A 22,422-nucleotide genomic window follows, 5' to 3' on the forward strand; every position below is an offset into this window, starting at 1 on the left:
TTACTACTGAAAACTCCAAAAGCGTCCGAAAGAATTTAGTTATTCTAGATAATTATCTTTCTGAATTCCACTATATGGTTTGATCGCACTCTGGAGGGGACTAAATACAATTTTATGTTTTGGGAAGTGCTCTGAATAATCATCATGGCTATACACTTGAAACTGAATGGTATCTCTCGGATCTGTCCTATGGTGTGTGAAGCTTCTGCCTCTTATGTCAAAAGGTCACATAGAATCACTATGATTTTTGAATTTTTGTATTATTTTTATAGGACATGTTTTGTCTTCCTAGGTCCACCCTCCACATTAAAAAAAAAATTGAATTCTTTACTTACTGGTTAGCCAGTTTGTGTACCTCTAACAACTCTCTTCACTCTAAGCCACTGCTTAAAACTACTGTTTATTTTGAGATGTGAGCATAAAAAAAAAAAAAAAAAAACAAGAAAAAAGTTTATAAAGAATTATGGATGGAATAAGAGCCAATGACTTTATCTGAAGTTGGCCCAAATGATTCTTTTAGGAGAAAGGGTATGAGCACAGTGACATCTATTTTGGGTGCTCAGGAGCTGTTGGGCTCCTGCCAAGTTCTCAGTTGTTCTGTGTAGTAGAGGTTGCCATGGAAGTGGTGCTGGAACACGTAACACGTTCCTGCATCCAATACAGAGTGTGCTCTTTGTTCTCCTTTCTAAAAAGTTACTGGAGGTATGTGTCAAGGAATCAGCGACTAACGGGATCCCCAGGGGCAGACTAATATTAATCAAGCACTGATTGTTTTATTTCAGCCCCATTCATGAACATGCTGTTTATATACATGCATTGTTGGGAAATGGCAGAACAGTGTTTTGAAGGAAAAAGAAAAAAAAAGGAAAAAGTACTCCTAGTTTGTGCAGTATTTCTATGTGAAGATCATACTTTAGAGGGGAAAAATGAATAAGGGGAGGCTAATTTTCTCAATGAAATTTAAAATTTTATTTCTTGAGCTATGTCCCAATGGAACTTAAAAGTTCTTGAAACCTAAAAAATACTATGCAGCCATTTTATAAGCCGTATACATTCAGTGTGCAATGTACAACAGTATGTGTTTTCTTATCTTCTAACACTTTGATGTTGTGCTTCTGAGAGTAAAAATGAGTCACTGATTCCTCAATGATCTCAGTAACCATGATAATCTTTTTTCATTAATCCCACTCTGTTCAAGAAAAAAAAAAAACCCAACTGATTATTGTAGGTAGATTCATGCATAGTAAACTGAGTCTAGGACAATTCTAAAGTCCAAATTTACTTAGAATTCTTCACTAATTAATGGATCATGCAACTGAGAATTGTGAGGCCTTTTGTGTCTAAGGACCTTTTTAATATTTTTTCAATGTAAGTTTTACACAGTCACTGTAGAAATTTTTTCTGATTGTTAAAGCCTCTTGTGGCATATGTGACAAACTCTTCTGCTTGAAACAATGATATGGGGACTGACATTTTCTGCAATAGTGAATTTGAGAGCTGTATGTATTTGAAAGCTTTGTCTCAGAAATTGTCTAGAAATTTTGCATATTTCTTCTCCCTGTGTCTTTCAGTTAAATAGCATGACTTCCTTTAAAATAAAATGTTATTCCAATTGAAACATGTCTCTTTTAAATTGAAAACTATGGTATCTTAAGTCACTGCAATAACGTTATTCTTCACTTGACTGAGTCTTTCATTTTCATCAAAATTTAATTTTCATATTCAGGCTTAAATAGGAAACTTAACATATCAAAGGATGTGTGTTTTACAGTGAGAACTGTAATACCATGCAACCTAAATTTAAAATTCCTAAAAAGTCCATGTCTTTATGAATACACACTTAGGAAGACTCCAATTTAGAAAGACACTTAAAAAAAACTGGAAAAAGGAAGAAGCCACTTCAATAAAATTGAAGGATGTTGGCACTCATGGATAACACTTTGCAAGGTTTCTTCACAGCATAACCTCATAAAAAGTCCCCAGAAGGCTCAGAACCAAGCCTTCCTAAACCAGGTTCAGGGAGCAAGATTTGTGTTTTCCAAGAAGCATCAAGCTTACTGCAGTCAGTCATGGATAGGAAAGAGGAACTACTGAGATTTCTGAAGTTGTTAAACAGAGAAAGAGATCACTACTTGGTTTTCATAAAAAAATCTATGCTTATTTCATTTGCGACTATAGTCTCTCAGCAAAGGAAAGATATTCAAAATGACTGACATATGTTCTTATATATTGTCCTTCATGACAATTTAAAAGGTGATGTCGTCAAAGATCATCATGTGTTGTTTTTTGCTTTTTTTTTTTTTTTGGTAGAAGACCAGTTTTAAACCTTAAATTAAAACAGCATTGACAACTGAAATGAAGCTGAAACTGCTATGTTTCATTTTGTGTTTTATTGTAGGAGTAACTTAATTTACTGTTGGCCCATGCTAAATGTGAACACTTCATTAAGTAATGCCATTTAATAATTTATGAAATTGCTACCAGCAAACAGTAATTTGGAACTCTAAGTTGCTCTGAAGAAAAAGCATTGAGTATCTGTAATCAATAATTCTGGAAGTATTGCTTTCCTGTGAACTTTTCTCATTTTTAAAATTTTTCTGTAGATGGAAACCTTTTCTGTATCATCCAGAATGCTTTGGCAAAGAAACAAAACAAAACAAAACAAAAACACTATACAGCTGTGTCGTATTCCATTCTATGCCTATAATCTATATAACAGAACTTGCCTCCTGGTGTCACGACCTACATGGTTTTAGTGTGTTCTGTGGTGAATAAAATTAGGATAAGCATTCTTTTGCATACAAGTTTTGTTTTTTCTTTTCTTTTCTTCTTCTTCTTTTTTTTAATAAAGTAGGGGAACTAAGCACAGAAATATTAACTCATCTAGAACCTAGACTTCTAAGCTTTCAGTCTGATTTCTATATTCAGACAAAAGAGGTAATGACTGGGTGATAGATTCACTCAGGGTCAGGAAATGAAAGCATAGTTTCCTTCTGTCTGAATAAGAGGTCAACCATGTCCCCTATTTTCTGAAAATCCCCAGAGAATGGAAAGGGTTCTCATACTGGAGAAAGAGGTCAAGATTCCACGCCAGAAGTTTTTATTACACAAGGAGTGATACACATGTAATAGCTATGGGAACATTTTTAAAGAGCTGTCATTTTGTTAATGAATATCTGCTAAAGCATTTCCTGGGCCACTGGTGTTTATGGAATTTTTAAACGAAATGTTTATGAAGATGGAACCAGGATTTGCTTCATAAATTATGTCCTTCTACTGGCACCTCTGCTTTTCCTCAGTGTACAACCACTGTTCAGGCCTCTGCTACACTGAACAAACAAACAAACACTCGACTTTCTCAACCTTCTGCTCTCTGCTTTCTCTCTCTGGTGCCAAGAAGAATTTCTGTGTTCTGTCTCTGCTTCCTAGCTTCCCTCTGACTCCATAGGCCTTTGCAGTTTGATGTTTATCTCTACCACAATGAAATCACCTCTCAGAGGGGGCTGGCAGTGGCTGAAGCCATGGTTAAATCCAGCAGCCTGCTCATCCTGTATTTACCTTCTCTTCTGTCATTTTTACTGTTTGCTCTTTTGCTTCTCTCAACATGATTCTGCCTTGGGATGTTGAGGATTTTGTATTCGCCCATAAGTTCCTCTCCTCTCTGAGCTTTTGCTCTTCCCTCCTTTCAGAGGGTTTCTGACTTCTTCCCCCTCCTTAATTTGAGAGTCTCATTTATTTTCTTCCTTTGTCTTTCTTCCTCTGAAACTTTCATCTAGACCCATGGCTTCAACTTAAAGCCTAACACAGATATTTGGTCAGCAAAGCCTTTTCTGAACTGGTGCGAATTATAACAAAGATCTCCTTCCCTCCAAAGCACACCTTCCTGGTGGCAGGAGCTCCAGCTTGGCCACGAATTGAGATGAGTCAGGCCCTCCTCAGCCTGAACACTGCTCAGGCATTGGCCTCACTGGTTAGGGTCCCATCAGGGACTCCAGTTCTTTGACCTCCACATTTTTCCCTCACTCAAATCAATGCTCTTTTATCTCCTCCCTTGCTGCCTATATAACCAGGTGCCAATTATTATAGAATTCTAAAACTATCCTTGACATTTTTTCCTTTTTATTCCCATGGTCATCATCTTGCTCAGAATTAATTATCACTTGTTAGTTTCCTGTCTCCTCTCCAGTGCTGTGCCTGACCAATCCATCTGCTGCACATCTGGCAATTTAAAGTTCAAGATTCCATAGATTAGATAGATAGATAGATAGATAGATAGATAGATAGATAGACAGACAGACAGATAGCTAGATAGATGATAGATAGATAGATACCCAGACTTGTTCAAGGAATCCTTAGTAGATGGACAAGAACAAAGGCTGGGGAGTTGAACTTCAGGACTTGAGACACAGCTTTAGAACATTACAACTGTGAGCCTATGTGAGATATCTAATTTTTTTGAGCTTTAGTTTTCCACATGAAATAAGGGTAAGTAATGGTGACCAGGCATTTAGAACTTCGAGGGCCAGCCACAGCACTCTGTGCACCTCCCATCCTTTGCTCATTGCACACTGAGAAGAGCACATTTCATTTTGAGACCCAATCTCTCCTGTCTCTCCACATCCCCTTTCTCTCTCTAAGAAAGAGGAGTAATAAAAGTGAAATTGAGCATTTCTTCCTTTTAGCAATTACAAACTACACGATGCAAATAAACAGTTTTCTTTTTTCAATGTTTGTATGTGGTTTTCTTTCTTTATTCTTTATTATTCAATCTTACAATCACAAAACAAACAGGTAGAGTAGCTGTAGCCGGAAACCTATCCTATGGTTTTTGACACCAGCCTGCCTCATTAGCAGACTATTTCCCTTCTTTGGCAGAGTCTAATTTAGGTGGAAAGTCAAATTCAAAGGAATGACTAAAGGTGTGAAGACCAGCCAGGAGTGTTACTTCACTACAATCATATCCCAGAGTCATAGGTTAATTTAATTTTTCTCAAGTGACATGTCTGTCACTTCTGGTAGATAAACTAACTAACTATTTGTCCTTGTACCCAGTATTTTTTTTTAAGTTGTTGGGATTCTGTCAAGTGCCTTTTCCTAGAGACCACTATAATTATTTGCTGTTGGAGGACTTGGTGCTTCACAGCATCAAAGAATTCTGTGGCATTTTTTTTTTCATTTCCTTAATCAACTCGTTAATAACTTACAAATGCAAGTTGCATAATCATATTGGAACTTGGATGGGATCTTAAAGATCTTGTAATTAAGCTCCACTTATTACAACTGACCCACCTATTCTAACTAGGCAAAGCAACTTATCAGCAATCAGGTAGCAAGCCCAGCATGTGTTTCTTGTGTGAGAACCTTGCACTCATACTGGCAATTCCTGGAGCTATTAACTGTATAGTCTTAAATTCACAACATAAATAATCCTGAACCTTCTCTTTCCTTCTCCATCCATCTTTCACTATCAGAAAGAAGCACAAGAATCCAGTGTATATCTTAGAGGTTTGTTCTTTTCTTCATCCATAGAAGCTATTTTGGTGGAGGAAGCCTTCCCTTCTAAACACTGCTTGACTTTGAACTTTTTTGGCTTCTGAAATGGGAATTGGTAGAATACCTAACAAATAAAATAATGGAACATTTGTGAACCACCCCCAAAGTACAGCTTCTAATGCTCCATAATGTTCTCTGAAGTAAATTGGACCTAAGACCTCTTTGTATATTTTTTAAAAAATAACATTATGGCAGTTTTATAATGTGAAAATACTATAAACACACACATACAATGATGTGGGTTGGGGGTTGTGATAACTAACCTGATAAGAGTCAAAGTTTTATGTTTTCTTCCTTCTCCTCTGTTTTGTCACCACTCTGTCTACTTTCCTATGTAAAACATCTGGCTTCAGCCTCCTGCTGTCTCCCTTGCTGTACTTTGCCACATGCTGGTGTTTTGTCTGCCTAGAGGACTTTTCCTAGGTCTTGTGTTCCTGGAAATTGTTCCCTCCTCTGAGATCCTCTCCCTGATGCCATCTCTATTCTTACCACCCACAGAACTTTGCTAAAACTTTCATCCCTTTGCTTTTTAACTTCTTGCGAGCTGATCCATTGTCCTAGTTCAGCTATACGGGAAGCTCTTTGTGGACAGGGCCTTAGTCTTATTATATCTTTGTATGACCATTACCTGACCCATGAATCCCAAATTTTGAAGTTTGGTATTGCTATTATAAATGGGCATATATCTTGTGTAAGGTAGCTATACACGAGGATCTGTTATAGGATGGACCAGCCTTCATATCAAAAGTCAGTTGGAAGTAAAAAGATGCAAGCAAGAGACCATGAGCCTGCTTCTCTTCCCCTTTATTTTTTTAGAGTTTTTCTCTACATATATTTTATGTAAATTATATATTTATAATTAAGTAAGATAACCCTTCAGGTGTTTCATTAAATGTTGCTTTTCTTAGAATCCCCCCCCCCCATTTGTTGGAGTTTCAGTTGTTCCTTCACATGAAGGAGACTTAGACTCATGGTTGACATTCAAAAAATATGTTTCCATGTTAACTTGTGGTCTAGCCCATTGCATTTTGTTTTTCTCAAATCTCATTCATTTTATGACAAATATTGTCTAAGAAAACAGATGATTCAGAAAATAGTTTCAGGTAATTTTATTTGCCATAGCTTTAAAGTTTGGTATATTGGGGGATATTTTTATTTTCAACAGCTTTTGACTTTCCAAAAGCTAACCTCATAAGACTCTGGGATTCAAAGTTCAAATTATAAGGAAGAGGGAATGGGGGTAAAAATGATGGTGGAATGAGATGGACGTCATTACCCTAAGCACATGTATGAAGACAAGAATGGTGTGAATATATTTGTATACAATCAGAGATATGAAAAATCTTGCTGTATATGTGAACATGAATTGTAATGCATTCTGCTATCATATAAACAAATCTGAATACAAATAAATTAATTAATTTTTAAAAAGTTTAAATTATAACGACAATGACAACAAAACAAAACAGATCTTTATCCCATCCCTAAGAGCTGATAATGATTCTCATAGTATTGGGGGCAAAGGGGAAAATCAAAGGGAAGGCAAAATGAAGGCAGATGCTTGGGGGTTGTGGGATACTGATGAAGTGATCCATGTTCTGCCACCCCTGCTCCATACCCTGGGTGGGGCAGGTAGGGTACAGAACTGGAAACCCAGAACACAGTAGGCAAATCTAAGAGCAGAGGAGCCTGTGGATCGCTTCCTGTGCAGAGTGCACGGAGGCTGCCAAATTCAAATCATTTGTAAATGCTTTTCATGGTGCCAGATAATTAGAAATGGATACCTCAGCAAAAATGCCCCACAGCCTCCCAGATTATCCCCATGCCTTAAGGGCAGCCTCAAGATGGTAATCACTCAAAAGGAACTGTGAGAGAGCTAAGTCTGGGGAAGCCCAGGTATCAGCACCAAGAGAACCTAGCCACACTGTGGACTTGAGTCCAGATCAGACAATGATGTGAAAATCAGCAGCTCAGACATGCCCATATGTTCAGAGGATGAGGATTACGAACCTGATTCCCACTCTCCCTCATTCAGGTCCTGGAACCAGTATGTCCCTGACATCAGATGGTATCCTGGAAAGTGGGAGTACTAGATTAACCACATTTCAGCCACCTGGAGGTATAAAAGAATAAGAAAGTTACATTTTACATACCTAGTTTTGCAGACAAATATCCATCTTCAACATAAACATTTTTTTTAACTTAATAGATTACTTTTAGCAGTCAGTTTTACTATAAAAAATCTGGTGTTAAAATAATGGTTTAAAATATTATCAGAAATCTGAAGTGTACTTATACAGCCTACAAGGGAGAAAATCGGGGAATGAAAAACTAATCTTAAAGGAGAATCTTCACTTTAGATAGCTTAATAGAAATTTAGATAGCTTCACATTTTAGTTTCTGTTTCATCCGAAGTCTGATTTTACAGAACCACAAACACCTATTATCGTTCTACTCCTTACTAGCAAATTCTAAAATTTTGTTATTTCTCAAAATGTTTGTCACTTGGCTAAATGCACTTTAGAAAGTGAGCCCCTACCAGTAATGAGTGATCTTTACCCAAGTTCTTAAAGCACAGCTAAGTTGCCCAAAAGATAACATCTACTGCAAGCTATGGGCTCCATAGAGATAAAGAATGGAAAGGTGGTCTGGAGTTGTGGCTCAGTGGTGGAGTACTCACCTAGCATGCATGAGGCCCTGGGTTCAATGTTCAGCACCACATAAAAATAAAATTAAGATATTGTGTCCACCTAAAACTAAAAAATAAATATTTTTTTTAAAAAAAAGAATGGAAAGGAAAAATTGCTTCTGATTTCCTGAGTGTGGCATAAATATATATATATTTTGTTTCTGCTTCTGGGTCCAGGCATATAGCTTGTAAAACCCTGGAAAGCTGTGGAATTACATAAGTGTCTTTTGTGTGCTAATAAGATACCTGATGACTGAGACTCCTAGGTAGCTTCTGGATGGGGCTGGTCTTCAGAAAGATCAAAGCATTATGGCAGAATTGGGACTTTCATCCCCTTCCACAACCTCCTGGGAGGGGAGAATGGCTGGAGATTGAGTAAATCACTTATGATGGATGATCTAATCAATCATACCTGTATAATGGAGCCTCCATAAAACACCCAAAAACATGGGGTTTGGAGAGCTTCTTTGTTGGTGAACACATTTAGGCATTATGAAGTAAGTGCCCAGAGATGGCTTAGAAACTTCACAGGAATCCAAGAACAGGAGGTACTAATTAGATTAACCCTCCCAGTGAAGTTAGTGTACAGATTGACTGGAGTTCAATGATAGGACCCTTGTTAAGAGTGAGATAAGCAAGAAGCAGACTCCCCAACTGGGCATTGGATGCTAGATAGAAACTAAGGCAGCAAAAATGTAGATACTCAACTTACAATAGGGGATCCCAAAATCTGATCCTAAGGATCATGGTGTTAATGCTGAATTACCAGTCAAAGCCAAATTATATTAGTCAAAAATGAGCTCTAGGTATGGGCAATCAGAGAAAGCCAGGTATTCTGCAAGGTGATGCCTATTTTAGACTTCTTATATTCATGATAGACTACCAGAAGGCCTATGGGAAATGGGGAAATTGGTTTCAACTATTCCAGTATTTTCCCTATAGAAACAGCTGCTGGAGGTTATGATTGCCCCCTCACTAGGAAGCAATGTTAGGGATACATCAGAATTCCCTTGAGAAATTTCAGTCAACCATCTGAATGGTACTTTTTCTTCTAAGACCATCTGATTCTTATATCTTCTTGCTTTGAGATCTAAAAAGGAACGTTCTTTTACTTATTGCCTGAATTTCTGGCCTGTCTTCCAATCCCCTGAATTACCTATCCTTTTCTGTTATTCTCTCCAATAAACCCGGGCCCCTTCCCAGAGCATCTGATTTAGTTAGTCTGGTATAGGTCCCCCAAATACGCATTTCAACAACAACTCCAGGTGATTATGATGCAGAGGGTCTGTGGACCACACTTTGAGAAGTACTGCTTTAAGTCAAGTAAATGCCTTGGGAAATTTGACAATTTACTGACCATATTAATCTCTAAGACCACCTCTTTCTCCTCATGTATCAGCATAAATCATTCTTTTTTCACACTGTATGTCTTGATCTGGGGCATTGAAAATGGTCTCCATAACTCTATCCTGGGCCAGAAAATTGAGAATTTTAGAATAAATTCAGAATTCAATATTGATTATGTTTTGGCTGTCTTTAGTTTTACTATATCTACAATTTTAAAGACAATTTATTTTTTATTGACATTTAGACCTATTCCAAAATATGAAAATTCCTGAAATGCAAGATTTTATCTTTTCGCTCTGCCCAGAATGAAATATCACTCCTTCTTTTATTAGGGAACTGTCCTTTTCACTCCAAGAATAAAGACAACTGCAGACTCTTGGTAAAAGTTAAAAAGGAGAATTTGGGATATTTACAGTGTCTCTTAGAATTGGAAGCCGGGCAGCAAGCCGTCATCACATATGGGAAAGATTTACATTGGGCTCAAGTTTGATGTAGTATAAATGGTATTTTCAAGCACTCCAGTTCTCCAGATTTTCCATGGCTACAGTATATGCTCTTGTCTCTACTGAGAAATATGTGTGTCTAGGGAATACTGAATAAGCATTCTTCCAGGCACTGTAGTCATAGCCTTTTGTTTTCAGCCAAGTCCAGTATGACTGTTTCACATATGATTTTGCTCTTCATTAACTACACTGGAAAAAATGAAAACCTGGCCTAAAAATAAATTTAGAAGGCATTTAACCATTAATCAGTAAACATTTGCTATTACTAAAGGCTATTAGAACCAACAGGTTTAGGCAGTGTACAGAGAATCCAATGCTGGTCAAAACTGTTATAACTAAATGGAAAGATAAGGAGTCACAGAAAGGAAGGAACTCCGTGAAATAAAGTATACAACAAACTGTCTGAAAATCAAAGTATGTTTTGAACTAAATATTCATATTTGAGCCTTTAGTTTTTTTTCCCCACAGTGGACTTTTAATCAGTGTGTTCAGTGTTATAAATTCTGTTGCTATAACATATTCAGATAGAGCAGAAAAGCATATTTAAGGTTATAAATTAGCAGACACTAATGTAAAATGTTGATCTCTGCTAAATGATCAGAATATGAGAAATGAACTCAGAATAAATAATCAGTATTATTTGTGTTAAAATACTGGTATAATCATGAATTGTGTTCACCAAATACTTCCAAAACTCTCTGCTTTCCAGGCACGTAAGAGGATTATAGTTCCCTCCTTTGAAGTTATCTGTGGCCATGTAACTTGTTTTGGCAAATGAAAATGAACAGATGTGTTTGACCTCTAGGTAGAAGTTTTAGGTGTCCCTGTTTAGGTCATCATATATCCTTCCTCCTGTTCTGGGATTATAGAGGCACATATTGGGGACCTTGAGGGATGAGCTAAGGCCCTAGTTGACCCACATTGGACAATCAATAGAAGTCAGAAATAATCTTTGTCATAAGAATTGTATGTTAGTGCAGCATAATTTAGCTTATCCTGATGAGTACAAATGCAGACATGGAGCCAAAAACCATTTCAAGAGTTTGTTTTTATTTTATTTTATTTTTTTATTGGATGTTCACAACATTACAAAGCTCTTGACAAATCATATTTCATACATTAGAATCAAGTGGGTTATGAACTCCCATTTTTACCCCAAATACAGATTGCAGAATCACATCGGTTACACATCACATTTTTACATACTGCCATATTAGTGACTGTTGTATTCTGCTACCTTTCCTATCCTCTACTATCCCCCCTCCCCTCCCCTCCCATCTTCTCTCTCTACCCCATCTACTGTAATTCATTTCCCTCCATGTTTGTTATCCCATTCCCCTCATAACCTCTTATATATAATTTTGTAAAACAATGAGGGTCTCCCTCCATTTCCATGTGATTTCCCTTTTTTTTTTCCCTTTCCCTCCCGCCTCATGTCTCTGTTTAATGTTAAACTTTTCTTCCTGCTCTTCCTCCCTGTTCTGTTCTTAGTTGCTCTCATTATATCAAAGAAGACATTTGGTATTTGTTTTTTAGGGATTGGCTAGCTTCACTAAGAATGATCTGCTCTAGTGCCATCATAGCACAAGAGTTAATAACAAGAATCAACAAATGGGACTTTCTTAAACTGAAAAGTTTTTTCTCAGCAAGAGAAACAATAAGAGAGGTAAATAGGGAGCCCACATCATGGGAACAAATTTTTACTCCTCACACTTCAGATAGAGCCCTAATATCCAGAGTATACAAAGAACTCAAAAAATTAGACAATAAGAAAACAAACAACCCAATCAACAAATGGGCCAAGGACATGAACAAACACTTCACAGAGGAGGACATACAATCAATCAACAAGTACATGAAAAAATGCTCACCATCTCTAGCAGTCAAGGAAATGCAAATCAAAACCACCCTAAGATACCACCTCACCCCAGTAAGATTGGCAGCCATGACAAAGTCAAACAACAACGAGTGCTGGCGAGGATGTGGGGAAAAGGGTACTCTTGTACACTGCTGGTGGGACTGCAAACGGGTGCGGCCAATTTGGAAAGCAGTTTGGAGATTCCTGGGAAAGCTGGGAATGGAACCACCATTTGACCCAGCTATTGCCCTTCTCAGACTATTTCCTGAAGACCTTAAAAGAGCACACTACAGGGATACTGCCACATCGATGTTCATAGCAGCACAATTCACAATTGCCAGACTGTGGAATCAACCCAGATGCCCTTCAATAGATGAATGGATAAAAAAAATGTGGCATTTATACACCATGGAGTATTACGCAGCACTAAAAAATGACAAAATCACGGAATTTGCAAGAGTTTGTTTTTAAAAGTGAGGATTTCTCAAGGAAAGGTAGTGATTGTCAATTATATGCAATTGTTCATTATATACTTCTTAATGGGGTTCAAGATCTGAACTAATGAAAATAATTGCAAATGATAAAAAGTTCATTTATGGGATCAGGCTTGAATTATAAGGAGCTTGAAAGGATGCTGTAAAGTTCATGTTCACATATATGTAAAAATAGAAATGTACTACAACACTGCTCATAATGATGACACTTTAAAATAAAAATTGGGAATGAATGACATGACATGGAGATTCTACTTTTCCTTTTAAGAGCTCAAACTTTTTTTTTTTTTTTTTTTTTTTTTTACCAAACTTAAAATAATCGTGAGTAGAAACACAAAGATAGGGAAATTTAGTATCATACACCAATAAAAATCTGAAGTTTTGACAGTTTTAAAAACTAGATTTCAGGTAAAACATGGTTATCAGGTTTAAGAGGGTTCAGACTATGCTGTTCTTCAAGAAATGTCCCAAAATCAAATGCACAGAAAGAAAATGGAGCAGCATATGTTACCTGTGAAGAAGGCTAGCCACGCCTGGTTGACTGACAACATAGACTACTTTAAAGAAACTGACTGTAAAAGTCTCCTGAAGGATGTTATAATATATTTAAATTCTTAATTATTGTAATATGTCTTAAAAATTTCTCATTCTTTGTCCCAAATTCCAAATATATTTCAATTATCCCTAAAGCCTATTTTAACCTTTACAAAATGTTTTTTCTTTCTTTCTTTTTTTTCTGAAATACAAACAATGGCTCCATCTTTTCCTATTTCTTTCTCTACTAGTTTCCCTCAGCTCTTTCCACCCATTATTCAGATTCTGTAAAACCAAAGCCAGGAAAAGAGCAGGCCTGTTCTAAATATTCTTTTTTTTTTTTAAAGAGCCCTTCACTCTTTTTTTTTTTAAGAGAGAGTGAGAGAGGAGAGAGAGAGAGAGAGAGAGAGAGAGAGAGAGAGAGAGAGAGAGAGAATTTTTAATATTTATTTTCAGTTCTCGGTGGACACAACATCTTTGTTGGTATGTGGTGCTGAGGATGGAACCCGGGCCGCACGCATGCCAGGCGAGCGCGCTACCGCTTGCCAAAGGTCAAACACAATGTCCCATAGCAGTCAAGAAGAGGAAATAAGGTTTGCAAAAACCAACAACATGATTTTCTTTTCATTTATTTTGTCACAGTTGAGAAACTAGCTCTTGCTTATTGCAATAGCACCCCATTACACCTTCAGTGTAGAGAAGCCTCTTTTACTTGATTTTTCAATTTGAATATAATAAATATAATATTTATGGAGTATAACATGGTGTTTCAATGCTTGTATCCATTGTGTAATGATCAAATCAACATATTACACATTCCTATTGCTTCAAATATTTATCATCTCTTGCCAAGAATGGTAATACATTCCTATAATCCCACCTATTTAGGAGGGTGAGGCAATAAAAATCACAAATTTGAGGCCATCTTGGAAAACTTAACGAAAACCTGTCTCCAAATTAAAAAAAATAAAAGAAATTCTGGGCATGTTTCTCAGTGGTAAAGCACCCCTGGGTTCAATCCCTAGTCCTGGGGGAATACACACACACACACACACACACACACACACACACACACACACACATATATATGTGTGTATATATATGATTATATATAATTTTATATAAAATTTCTTTATGTTAATAACATTCAAAATCTTCTGTTCTCTTTGGCTATTTTGAAATATAAAATATGATTGATTATAGTAACCCTGCTGTGTAATAGAAGCCTCTCTTTGAAAATTAAACAACATGATTCCCCATGGAAGTATCTAGAATCAATTAAAGGATGAGCCATATACTCTTGACATAGCACTCTGGACACTCACCTTAATGGTATTTTCAAGGATCTCATTGCCTCATATGGATAGTACTATTCACTCAGGAAACACTTCTGTCTATCCTCTACAGACTGTTCCTGTTTAGTTTTATTTTCTTAGGAAATGTCTGACCCCACATAGCTGGTATATTTCCTATTTTAGAAACCCAAGTTCATGAGATTGATTTATGATAGTATAACTCTATGCTCTGTCAGAACATATTGTTCTACAACATTGAAGTCCACAAATCAACAAATTGCACTTATCAACTAATAGTTGGACTTATTTAATTAGGCTCATTATTTAATTAGGCTCCAATATGTCATTGTCTTCAGGAAAACCGTTGTTTTTCACCATTGAAGAAATTCTTGCTAAAATGGAGGAGTATTTTCCTAGCATCATAAATTAAAGACAATAAGATAGAAAGTTGACAGGTTTAAAAGAAGCAAAGTTAGCTTCCAGTTACAGAATACCAATAAATTTTTAAAGAATTAAAGTTTGTGTTAGCAGGAGGTCATAAATGTTATAACACAAACCATCTACTACCCTCTACTTGTAGGAACATGAAGTACTATAGAATTTATTTCCTTTAAATTTGCCTAAATAGTAAGTTTGACACACATTTGAATCTAAATATCTCTAAAATGTATGCTAAAGAAGCTTCCAGCAATAATTCAAATTGCTCATTTCTAATAAGTTTCTGTGATAAGGAATAAATAAGAAAACAAAGTTAAGATGTCTTGTGTCTATAGATTCTTAAATATGTATGCTTAAATTTATGGCCATGGTTTTAAAATACTGGGGCTAGGACATTACTAAGCTCCCATAACATAGCACAGAAAAATAAAATTACTAGAAATTTAAACCTTATTTCCCACAGTATATTCAAAGGGTTGGATAATCCCTCCTCTTTCAGTTCTATTTATGGTAACTGGCAAAATCTTGTCATATTTTATTTTTCAACATGCCTTAAAAGTTTTAAAAGATGTCCTACATTTTGTATATATTCTTTTTTTATCTCAAATAAAATATGTGAGGGAATGTGATTAGAGTATTTCCTGTCACAAAAATAGAATGTTCTTGTGTACATTGAAAAGGAAATATGAATAGTCCTTAAATGTATTTTCTTCAATAATAATCCATCCTCATGGTGCATTAGGTATTGCCCCAATACACACAAGAAACAGTGCCCCTTTTTTAAATTTTTTGAGAATTTGATTCATCATTAGTACATATAATGATAGGGATATAAATAAGATGATATTCAAAGAGAATTTATTATGTCTTCACCTGAGAAGAAAATTTACTTATTTAATACTATGAAGTAGTGACTAAGAAAAGGTATTATATGTCGTTTGCCACTTCCTTTAGGAACAGTATTCTTCATGCTCAGGGGGAAAGGCATGTCCAATATGTAATCAGATAATCCAAATGTGTATCATAAAGAGGGGATAAAACCATATATTATATTCTGAAACTTTGAGGAAAAATCCTTTCTATCTTTATTTTCAATGGAAGTGTCTCTTTTCTGTTACCACTTCTTCTGTATTTAAGCAGAAGGCAGAGGTGTAAATCCTTTATAACTTATAATAGCTAATTTTCATTGAAATAATAAATAATAGCACCACTCAAGTTTATTTTGCTGATGTTTTCAGAACCCTTTTTACAACATTATAAAATCAATGGTATAATCAATAAAATATTGAGAAAGAATAATTCCAAATATAATTGCAATATGGGATGCTTTTCAAATGTTTCCATCTTCAAAATAGTAATTCCAATTCTTTAGAAACTTACAATTATGTGATCTTTTGAATGAATGATACTGAGACTGTGTACATGTCAAGCTTCTGTGTACATGTCAAGCAGCTTAATGTGGTAACTCTGGTGGTGATAAAATAAATGTCCACTCTCATGCATCTTTTTGGTTATCCACAAAGATATCCCCCTCAACCAGCAGCCTGAGGTATATTATAAGAGAGAGGACAAGGCTTAATCATACTTTTCAAGGGTAGTAGACTATATCCAGTTGCAAGGAAGCTCCAGTAAGTATAAAGAAGTGTATTACTCCTCACCACCATATATTCTCCACTCCACATTATAGATTTTCATTCTTTGACATTTTAAAATCAGGATCTGTTTTAGAATTTATGTGTACATTGATACAGAGATTCATGCAAAGTTCATGCAAAGGAATCGGTGTTTCCACAGTAGCAAGAAAATATAGTAGTAACTTAATGACTTTTTCATCGTTATTTTCTTGTTGTAGCTCTGTTTTCTATTGTCTTCCTTTTTCTCTCATTGAAAGACTGGCATCATGATTTATTGTAAAGTTAATGAGTTATAGATTCCAACAAATCTAGGGTTAGGACTAGATTTCTGGTTCTTTTTATTCATTGAAATTTTTATTTTTTCAATTTTTATGGTACATTATAATTATAGGTAGTAATAGATTCATTATTACATATGTTTACATGCACACAATATAAAAATAATGTTGTTATAACTAGGTTTCTAATTGTGGAATATTTTAGCCCTCTATTTTTTTTCTCCATAAAAAGAGCAATAATACCTCTGTTATGAGGCTGTTGTGTATCCTAATGAAGTAGCATATGTAGTGTTTCTAGTAAAAAGCACAGGTGTAGTAAATAGTAATTAGCTCATTTTACCATTGTCCTGAGTGACCACAAGGCTTGGATCTGTTAGTCAGCTTTTTGTCAAAGGCCAAAACACCAGGCAAGAACAACTTGGAGAAAAAAAAGTTTTATTTTTTTTAGAGGTCTCAGTTCATAGTTGTTCAACTCCTTTGCTTTGGGCCAATAGTGAGGCAGAATATCATGGTAGAAGGCCCTGGTGGAAAAATGCTTCCTAGTTCATGCCAGCTAGGAAGGAGGGCCAAAGAGATTGGGGACAGATATAATCCAATGCCACTCCCCCAGTGATCTACTGCCTCTAGCCACACCCACCTGACTACAATTACCACTCAGTAGTCTATTCAGCTATCAATGAATTAATTCAGCCAGTGGATTAATTCACTGATAAAGTCAGAGCCTTAATCATTGTCTAAAACCTAAATTCTGAGCCTTGCTACATTGGGAATGATACTTTCAACACAAGAGTTTACTGGGGAACATTCTAGATCCAAAGGAAAACAACCATCTTATTTTATTATCCCATCTGTCCTCATATAGCCCTCATTTGATGGTTGTTAGAGTACGCTGACTTCAATGAAATATAAAACAATACAATGACAGAAGTAAAAACAAAAAGATCCTCCTATATATAGTGATATCAGACTAAACTAATATATTCTCATTTGAAAGAAGGTAACTGTACCCAATTCCTCTTTTACTGATGAATAAAGATCAAATTTTAAGCACCCCAAATTTAATTTAAATGTCAATTTAACCTTGACATCACACATAATTTATAAGGTAAAAATGCATTGATTTCTTCTAAATATCTAAGAAATTTATGGATACTAATGTAAAACTCAATCAAGTTACTTCTTAAAAATGCCCCTTTAGTCAGGAAACTCATCAAATCTCTGTCAAGTTACAATCCCCAGTATTACCCTAAGACCTACTACTTCAAATGATTTGGAATCTCTTGGACCTTATTAAGGAGAAAATAGTAGGAGAATAGGAAGTAGAGTGTTAACTCCTCAACACATAACAGCCTTTGTCCCTTTTGTAGCAATTATAGAAACATAATTGGACTGAGATTCTTCAAGTCTGGTACTTCATTCTTCATGCCTGTTGATAGCAGAAACTGTAAATTTGTGTACAAATTTTCCTTCTGTTGCTGCTGAAAGGCAAGGTGTTTTATTAGAAATCCCATTGGTTGTAGGTTCCAACAAATTGACACTCTTGTTGGGTTTTAGTTAATAGCTCTTATATTTTAAAATACGTATAGATCAACTATATTGCCAGATTCTACTATTTCTGCTTGTTGTCAGCTTAGTTAATTGGAAATTTATAGATAAACAAAAACTGTTAAATACTGATATCCAAATTACAGTGGCTATTCCTGGTTTTTGGCAGTCAAAATATGTTATTTTTTTCAGCCAATGAATAGCTATTAGAGGCCTTCCAGATGCTGTTATTTTGGATTTTTAATTTAACTGTAAAATGTGTCTCCTTTGCTAAAACAGGAGAGATATTTTCAGTTAATGTTGCATGGTAGGGGAAAAAAAACCCTGAGAACCAACTTCTATACTCACATAAAATAGTAATAAAACATAAAATCCAAACTAAATATAACTGTGGTATTCCTTTGCTTAAGAGCTCTCAGATTGCAATATTTTATATTAAATCTGCCTTCACCTATTCACACATGTTCATCTTGGATAGTATTTGGGTCAATATAAGTGCATTAGCTGCTTAAGGTTAACTTGATCACATTGGTTCACCATCAGAGAGTGATTAGTGTCAATTTCCTGGGAAAAAAGATTTTCCTTGCATGTGGTAAGGTATGCTGCATGAATCATGCTCCTTAAGGTACAGGCTTGAATCAGTGTTGTTAAATGTACCCAGAGCTTATGTGTGTGTGTATTATCTGTGTGTGTGTGTGTGTGTGTGTGTGTGTGTGTATAATATAATTTAGAACAATTTCCAGGTTATTACTATAATATCCTTCCTGTGTAGCTGAGAAAATATATGCCAGAATTTGAATTTGTGTTAATAGAGTTTGAATATCAAGTCCATTTTTTAGAAACAATTTATGGGGCATTCTAAGAATTTTTCCATATAATAGCTTTCCTATTAATTTTATGGATCTTTGTTGTATGTGAACTTTTCCAGTCCCAGTTATAAAAACCTGACTGTAGCCAACATCAGAAAAAAAGAAGAAGAAGAAGAAGAAAGAAAGAAATTCGTTAGATTATAAAATTAAGAATTCCAAGGGAAGCTCATCCCTCAGGCATGGTGTATCAATTTGGATCTAATCAGGAGAAAGAAACCACATAGTAATTTGAACAGGGAAAGTTTAGTATAAAGAATTATTAACTGCAACAAAGAATTATAGTATCAAAGGATTGAGTACTAAGAAGTGAAAAGAATACAGGAATAGCCTGTATAAAGAGCAGAGAAGTAAGAGCTCATCCCCCAGGTTGAGGCCCAGATCTCATTCTGATTTTACATTTTTAATTAACTATGAATTTACCTCTTTTCCTAAAATAGGAGAGATATTTTCAGTTAATGGAGCATGGTGGAAGACAAAGCAGCTGTGGCCTTGTGTTACTGGACAGCCTAGAAGTCACTTGGTGCTGTGGCCATAGACAATTTTGGAAGCCCTCCCTCTTGGACTTGCTTGAAAGGAGCCCTTTGGGATGCCAGAAATATTCACAGGGAGGTGTCTCACTATAGGCACTCTACTGCAAAACTGCCTTAGGAAATACATACACAGGGGCAGAGTGGGAGGGAGCTGCGGAGGCCAGGGAATGTTCTGGCCACTCTGAGTGGCAGATGCTTAATGCTGAAAAATCAGTGAGTGCTGCAGGAGCTGGGCCCTGAAGGAGCCATGGGTATGCAGGAGGGGCTGGGGGTTGAAGAAGCTGTACTACGCTGCGGGGAGCCTACAGAGTCAGCACAGACAGCCTGCAGGATGGAATCAGCAAAATCCCATTTTCTTCTGCAATGACTCTCTTGCGCCCTCTACTGACAGTGGTTAGCATGGTGTCACTTGGCAAATGAAATAATTTAAAGGGACCATATCCATTTTCATGGAGCAAACAAAAAGGATTAATTTAGAGCAAAGATGACCAGATCCAAAAACTCAAATGGTGTTTGCAGGATTTGGGTTTTTTCCTCAGTATTGTTTCCTCTGGTCTGGCTTTATTCTAGTCTAGTTGGCTCCATATTTTATTAGAAAGAATTCAGCAGCTGAAGATACATTCTCTTTTTGGCAATTATAAGAAAAATCCAAGAATTGAGTCTTGTTGACTTTAATTAGCCTGGTTTGTACCAGTATGACTGGGGAATGTGATATTGGTTTCACATCATTTGATGTTATGCACCCCATCCTCACCTTCCTCAGAGTGCTATTACCAGAGAAAGGAGATTGTTCCTGGGGAGCCAAAGTAATGTCCAGTAAGCAAAACTCCAGAACTTATTACATTCCTTAAATATGTGCCTTACATTCATTTGGCTTTATTTTCTTAAATCATTTTTAATGATCCTGGCTCTCGAAGTGAGATTAAAGACTATGTAATTGAGTCAAATCCCTTAAGTTTACTAAGACGAGAGATAGCAAGAGGGGAAGAGAAACCCATTGTTAGCATTTGTTTTTATTCTATTAAAACAAAATTTAAAAGTTATAAACTGTAAATTTTTTAATGAAAATGGTTCTATTTACTTAACTAATCATTTTCTTTTAGCAATAATGGTACATCTGTGTCATCTTCTACAACTCAGCAATAAAAAGGAAATAAACTACTGATACAATAATATTAAAATTTGGAAGGAGGCCAAAAGCATTATGCTGAGTAAAAAGTCCATTTCAAATTGCAACCTCCAGCATGATTTCATTTTATGTAACCTTCTTGAAATTGCAGAATTATAGCAATGCAGAACAGAACTGTGACTGCCAGAAGCTGATACAGAGGAAAGAGTAAAACAATAAAGGAATAACATGAGGGAGTTTGGGGAGGTGATCGAATAATTCTGCTTATTGTCGTTGTTACACAAATCAATAAATGTGATAAAATTTCATAGAATGGTACACCTCCTCTCCTTTTACCCTGCCAAAAAAGAATTGATGTAAAAACTGGAAAAACCCCAACTGGTGTGTAGTTTAGTTAATGGTATTGTACAAATATTAATTTCCTGATTTTGATCATTTTACTATGGTTTTCAAAAATGTTATCTTTAGGGGAAGCAGGCTGAGGGGTACAAAGGAAATCTCAGTATTATTTTTTCAACTTCTATGCAGGGGTAAAATTATTTCAGAATAAAGTTGGCAAAAATAATACTTGAAAAAGGAAATTTAGGGGGATTTCTGACAGGGAATCAGAAAACTGAAAGTCAGTTCTTAACCAATTTTTAAGTATCTTCACAGTTAACAAAAATAATTATCAATAATTAGTCTAGATATATTATAAATAGTCTAGATATACAAATGCTTATACTTAATTCTAAAAATCAAAGACATTTTAATAATATTAGTCTCAGGAAATCAACAAAAATAATTATTAAAACATATACAAACAAGGAAAATGGAAATGAACCCTGTGACACACACTAGTTGAGTATTAATTTGAAAAATTGTAACAATACATATATATTCCCCAGCTGTGCACACTGAGAGGGCCTACAGAACATGAGGCCCAGCAGCAATGAGTAAACTTAATGTGCAAATCTTGGTTTCTGAACATCATGTTACAATAAACAACTAGGGCTCCTTGGAGAGCTGGTTGGTTCTAGGTCTGGGTAAGGAGTCTGGAACATAAAGGTTAAAATAATTTGCTTTAAAACAAACAAACATGACAGTGACATATTGAATTAGTACTCAAACCAACCTGAAAGAGTTTCCCCATGGCCAAAGTAGGAATTACCTACTTTAAATATACATGGCATAGGATTATAACCCAAAAGGATAAAATTAAATCTCATTAGTACATAACTAACATAAATAAGTAATTGCATATAAAAAAGTGAGTCAGAGAGACAATTCTTCCTTACAGAAAATTATAGTTAACAAATATGTAGCATTTACCCTTAGAACCCCCAAATAAGAATTGTGACAGGAAAATATGACTGTGAATGCTAAAATTGATGGACATCCTTTGAAGCAGAATCAGTTTATTTCCATACTTCAAGTATCCCTTTCAAATATCCAGTAACTATAAAAGGAAAAAATAAAACTTTAGAATGGAGAATCACTTTGTAGTCAAGTGACAGAAGTTAATATTACCAATAATACATATGGATATCACATACCTTTTGAATGATCCACCGAGAGCGGAACATTGCTTCGGTTGTCATTTCTGATGATGCATAATCTCAGTCTAATCATGAGAAAACATTAGACAAACCCAGGCATATTTTATGAAATCATAGGCTATTAATCTTCTAATGTGTCAAAATCAAGAAAGTCAAGGAGGGACAGGAATTTTCACAGATTGGAGAAG

General features: G+C 35.7%; 1 protein-coding gene across 3 annotated transcripts in view; it reads left to right on the forward strand.

The window, feature by feature from the left end:
• Positions 1-22,422, forward strand: part of ARHGAP24 (Rho GTPase activating protein 24) — a 754,850-nt gene that overhangs the window by 547,949 nt on the left and 184,479 nt on the right. The gene's annotated exons all lie outside the window — the stretch shown is intronic.

Source organism: Spermophilus citellus, assembly GCF_964194105.1.
Source record: "Spermophilus citellus genome assembly, chromosome: 8".
In the NCBI taxonomy this organism is placed as follows: Eukaryota; Metazoa; Chordata; class Mammalia; order Rodentia; family Sciuridae; genus Spermophilus; species Spermophilus citellus.